Genomic DNA, 5,505 nt, shown 5'->3' on the forward strand with positions numbered 1-5,505 from the left:
CGACGTTTCAGGCATAAGCCTGAAGAAGGGCTTATGCCCGAAACGTCGATTCTCCTGCTCCTTGGATGCTGCCTGACCTGCTGCGCTTGTCCAGCAACACATTTTCAGCTCATGCTGACTATCCTTCACCTGCCTCTCCAAATTCACGTAAATCCTATGTTTCAGAATGCCCTCCAACAACATACCCACCCCTGATGTCAGACTCTCAGGTCTATTGTCCCAGGCTTGTCCTTTCAGCCTTCCTTAAACAATGGCATAACATTAGCCACTCTTGCTCGCAGTTATTCAGAATGGGCTGGTAACTTGTCTGAAAAGCTGCTGAACAGGTGGTGGTTTTGTTGTTAGTGAGATTTGAATATGACGTAAGTCTAGAAATCAAAGGCTGATGACCAAGAAATGATTGTTGTTAAGACCCAAATGGTACCCGCCCTTGAGGGAGGGAAATCTGCAGTCCTTACCTGGTCTGACCTACATGTAACTCCAGACCCATAGCAGCGTGTTTGACTCATTACCTGTCCTCTATGGTGGTCCTGAGGCAGTAATTACAGCTGATGACGATGATAGGCGATGCTTCCTTCTGTGTTGACCACAGCGGGAGAAGGGTATTAGTCTGCTCTGTACTAGCATGTCTATCCTGTACCAAATGCCTGCAGCTCGTGCCCAGTTTAAGTTACCCAGTAAGTAAAATATGCATTCCCGGGATGGACGATTGTGATTGGCCAGTAGAGTCACAGGCGTCAAACAGAATGGAAACAGGCCCTTCGGCCCAAGTTGTCCATGCTGACCAGGTTTCCTAAACTGATCTTGTCCCATTTGTCTGAGTTTGACCCACATCCCTCTAAACCCTTCCTATCCACGTACCTGTCCAAATGCTTTATAAATGTTGTAATTGTATCTGCCTTTACAACGTCCTGTTGCAGCTCGTTCCACACTGGCATCACTCTCTCCATGAAAAACGTTGCCCCCTCATGTCGCTTTTAAATCTTTCCCCTCTCACCTTAAACTTATGCCCCCTAGTTTTGGACTCACCTACCCTGGAAGAGACCTTAGCTATTCACCTTATGCATGCCTCTCATGATTTTATTAACTTCTACAAGATCACCCCTCAGCCTGTGCCTCTCCAGGGGAAAAGGTTCCAGTTTATTGAGCCTCTCCTTATAGCTGAAACCCTCCAACCCTGGCAACATCCTTGTAAATCCTTTTTATACTCGTTCCAGTTTAATAACATCTTTCCTATAGCAGGGTGACCCAGGATTTTATGCAGTATTCCTATTGTGGGCTTACCAATGTCTTGTATAGCTGTTACATGATGTCCCAACTTCTATACTCAATGGTCTGAGCAATGAAGGCAAACTTGCCATACACCTCATTCACCAGTCTATCTGCCTGAGATGTCACTTTCAAGGAACTATGTACCTGAGTCAAGTACTGATCCATGCTCTTGAGTTTGTCTCTATCATTCCTGATACTACTTGCCTTAAAATAGACACACTTCAACCCATCACACAGACTGCACCTTTGCCCTATCAAGTGCCTATCCCTCCTCACAGACTCTCTGCACCCTGTATCTGGCTGTTCACTACCTACTCCATCATCTGATCCGTAGCTCAGGCTCCCACCCCTCTGCCAATCTAGTTTAACTCCTCCCAAAGAGCTCTAGCAAACCACCTGCCCAGGATATTGGTGTCCCTCCAGTTCAGGTGTAACCCATCCTGCTTGTACAGATCCCTCCTTCCCTGGAAGGAATCCCAATGATCCACATTTGTGGGCGGCACGGTGGCACAGCAGTTAGCACTGCTGCCTCACCGCGCTAGAGACCCGGGTTCAATTCCCGCCTCAGGCGACTGACTGTGTGGAATTTGCACGTTCTCCCCGTGTCTGCGTGGGTTTCCTCCGGGTGCTCCAGTTTCCTCCCACAGTCCAAAGATGTGCAGGTCAGGTGAATTGGCCATGCTAAATTGCCTGTAGTGTTAGGTAAGGGGTAAATGTAGGGGTATGGGTGGGTTGTGCTTCGGCGGGGCGGTGTGGACTTGTTAGGCCGAAGGGCCTGTTTCCACAATGTAATGTAATCTGTAATCTGTATCTGAAGCCCTCCCTCCTACACCAACCCTGCAGCTACGTGTTCATCTGCACTCGCTCTCTATTCCTAGCCTCACTAGGGCGTGGCACTGGTAGCAATCCTGAGATTACTACTCTGCTTGTCCTGCCTTCTAGCTTCCAACCTAACTCCCTATACTCTCTTTTCAGATCCTCCTCCCTTTCCCTACCTATGTCATTGGTACCAATATATACCACGACTTCTGGCTGCTCTCCCACCCCCTTACAACTCGATTTGAGATATCCCTGATCCTGGCACGCGGGAGGCAACATACTATCTGGGAGACGCACTTTTGAAAGCCTCCCACTTACCAGATGTCCCTTTACCTGAGAACAGCATTCTCCCAAACAATGTTTGAAAGTTCCCATCTACTCTCATCAAAGTTGGCCTTACCCCTGTTTAGAACTGCACCATGTGGACCAGACCTACCCTTTTTCACAACTATTTGAAAATCGATAGAATTGTGGTCATTGGTCCCAAAGTGCTCCCCCACTAGCACTTCAGTCATTTGCCCTGCCTTATTTCCCAAGAGGAGGTTGAGTTTTTTCCCCTTCTCTGGAAGGGCCATTAACATAATAATTGAGAACGTTTTCCTGAACACACTTCACAAAAATTTGCCCCCTTCCAAATCCCTTAACATTATACCCAGTCTATGTTTGGAAAGTTAAAATCCCCTACTATTTCAATCCTATTATTCTTACAGACTATCTGCGATCTCTCTTAGTATTTGCTCCTTAATTTCCTGCTGACTAATGGGAGACCTATGGTACAACCCCATCAAAGTGATCAGCCCCTTCGTATTTCACAGTTTCACCAATTGCACTTCATTTCATGGTCCTTCAGGAATATCCTGTCTAAATATTTTAAGCACGGTGGCTCAGTGGTTAGCACTGCTGCCTTTTAGGTTTGATTCCAGCCTTGGGCCACTGCCTGTGTGGAGTTTGCACATTCTCCCCGTGTCTGCGTGAGTTTCCTCCCATGGCCCAAAGATATGCAGGTTAGGGTGGGCAGGCCGTGGAAGATTGTCCCGTAGTGTCCAGGAATGGGCAGGGTAGGTGGGTTAGCAATGGGAAATGCAGGGTTTCAGGGATAGCATGGGGGTGGGGCGGAAGGGTAAGTCTGGATCGGATACTCTTCAGAGGATTGGTGTGGACTTGATGGGCTGAATGGCCTGTTTCGACACAAGAATTCTATTATACTGCTGTGATTTTTCCCCAATCCAAAATGCCACTCCCCCTCCTTGTTTGCCTCCTCTTTCTAAAGCACCTTGGAACTTGGAGCTGCTGGTCACGTCCCTCCCACAGTCACCTTTCTGGAATATCTATAATATTCCAGTCCTGCGTCCCCATCCATGCCCTAGGTTCATTTGCTTTACCTGTCAGGCCTCTTGCATCGAAATAAATACCGTTTAATCCATCCGTCTTCTCTCATTCCCTGGCGTGTTGGTGGAATGTGCAGAAAGCATGTTGCGGCTGAAAAGTGGGAGTCAACTTATACACCTGGTTGACTTCTCCACCACAAACTGCGGTAACTCCGAGATCTGTCACAGACGTGCTGTATCATGTCATAAATCGAGCTACAGTTGGGTAATGATTGAATGACCTGGTCAGAGAGACCGGAGAATCAATGAGCAATCATTGACAAGTGTCGCAACCCTGATAAGCTCCCAGGATGTTCATGCAAACGTTGCAAGACAGGTTCTCATCTGACTAGGATCCAGAGGGAGAAGTGATTTGAATTTCACACCTGTGCTCTCCACTCCTCCCCTCACAAATGTGCTCCCTCCCCACCCCTCTCTGCATCACCGACCTTCAGGTATGAATCTGGAGCCAGTATTGAACAGGGCTGTTTGACTTTGGGAGGCGTTGCCATAGCAGGCCAGGTGCTTTTAAGCTTTGCCAAGGGCTCTCGGAGCTCCGGACTGCTCAGCTGGTTCCCTTTAAAAGGAGCTGGCCGTGGAATCGGGCTCTCTCCATGTGTGGATAGGATGTTTCTGCTTGGAGGCAGCTCCCAGAGATGTCATTGGGGTCAGGATTTCTGCGATCCTTTGCGGATGGGGAAACTTCAAGGGAAGAGGGTGTGCTGCCCTGCGTCATGCTCCATAATCCTGGCTGCAGTAAAGTAGCGAGTTAATCCTTGACACTGACCGAGTTAACCAGCTGGTTAACCGTTTGCCCCTTGAGTGGGAGCAACACTTGAGGGGAGAGTAGGTTGTGGGCTCAAGAAAACGGAGTAAACCGCATCTGATAACCTTCAATACAGAGAGGGGTCAGTCGGCTCACTGGACCCAAATAAGTGATCAGTTCCAGCAAAGGGAAGGGCTGCGTTGGCTTTGAAAGTGAAAGTCTTAATACCATTTTAAAACAATTCTGAAAGTCTTTTTGCCAAGAATGGTTGGGCTTTGTTTGCTTGGGGATAAGGAGGTCCAGTGAGGCTTGGATTGGTCTCCTAGATGGCTGGTTTGCGATGCTACCAATGGCGTGGGTTCAATTCCCGCACCGGCTGAGGTTATAATGGGAAGGCATGGTGGCTCAGTGGTTAGCACTGCTGCCTCACAGCACCAGGGACCTGGTCCGATTCCAGCCTCAGGCAACTGTCTGTGTGCAGTTTGCACATTCTCCCCGTGTCTGTGTGGGTTTCCTCCAGTTGCTCCAGTTTCCTCCCACAGTCAGGGATGTGCAGGTTAGGGTGGATTGGCCGTGCTAAGTTGCCCCATAGTGTTCAGGCTAGATGGATTAGCCATGAGAAATGTAGGGTTACAGGGATAGGTTAAGGGGTAGGTCTGTGTGAGATGCTGTTAAAAGGGTCAGTGTCGACTTGATGGGCTGAATGGATTAGAGTGCTGGAAAAGCACAGCAGTTCAGACAGCATCCCGAGGAGCTGGAATATCTGCCTTCCGCAAAGACCGTTCCCTCCATGACTACCTGATCAGGTCCACGCCCCCCAACAACACACCCTCCCTTCCTGGCACCGTCCCCTGCCACCGCAAGAATTGCAAAACCTGAGCCCACACCTCCTCCCTCACCTCTATCCAAGGCCCTAAAGGAGCCTTCCACATCCATCAAAGTTTTACCTGCACATCCACCAATGTCATTTATTGTATCCGTTGCTCCCGATGCAGTCTCCTCTACATTGGGGAGACTGGGCGCCTCCGAGCAGAGCGCTTTAGGGAACATCTCCGGGACACCCGCACCAATCAGCCCCATTGCCCTGTGGCCCAACATTTCAACTCCCCCTCCCACTCTGCCGAGGACATGGAGGTCCTGGGCCTCCTTCACCGTCGCTCCTCCACCACCTGATGCCTGGAGGAAGAACGCCTCATCTTCCGCCTCGGAACACTTCAACCCCAGGGCATCAATGTGGACTTCACCAGTTTCCTCATTTCCCCTTCCCCCACCTCACCCCAG

General features: G+C 49.5%; 1 protein-coding gene across 5 annotated transcripts in view; it reads left to right on the forward strand.

Moving 5' to 3' along the window:
• The window catches only part of slc16a13 (solute carrier family 16 member 13), a 36,361-nt gene that overhangs the window by 9,151 nt on the left and 21,705 nt on the right, over positions 1 to 5,505 (forward strand). For 2 of the 5 annotated variants that reach the window (XM_043683373.1, XM_043683374.1), the window contains exon 1: positions 3,706 to 3,913. The exons of 2 other annotated variants lie outside the window; for them this stretch is intronic. The gene's annotated coding sequence lies outside the window, so the exon portion shown is untranslated. Of the gene's footprint in view, positions 1 to 3,705; positions 3,914 to 4,002; positions 4,126 to 5,505 lie in introns of those variants that run through there. One more of the 5 variants, XM_043683378.1, reaches the window with a different exon arrangement.

Source organism: Chiloscyllium plagiosum, chromosome 48 (assembly GCF_004010195.1).
Source record: "Chiloscyllium plagiosum isolate BGI_BamShark_2017 chromosome 48, ASM401019v2, whole genome shotgun sequence".
NCBI classification, from domain to species: Eukaryota; Metazoa; Chordata; class Chondrichthyes; order Orectolobiformes; family Hemiscylliidae; genus Chiloscyllium; species Chiloscyllium plagiosum.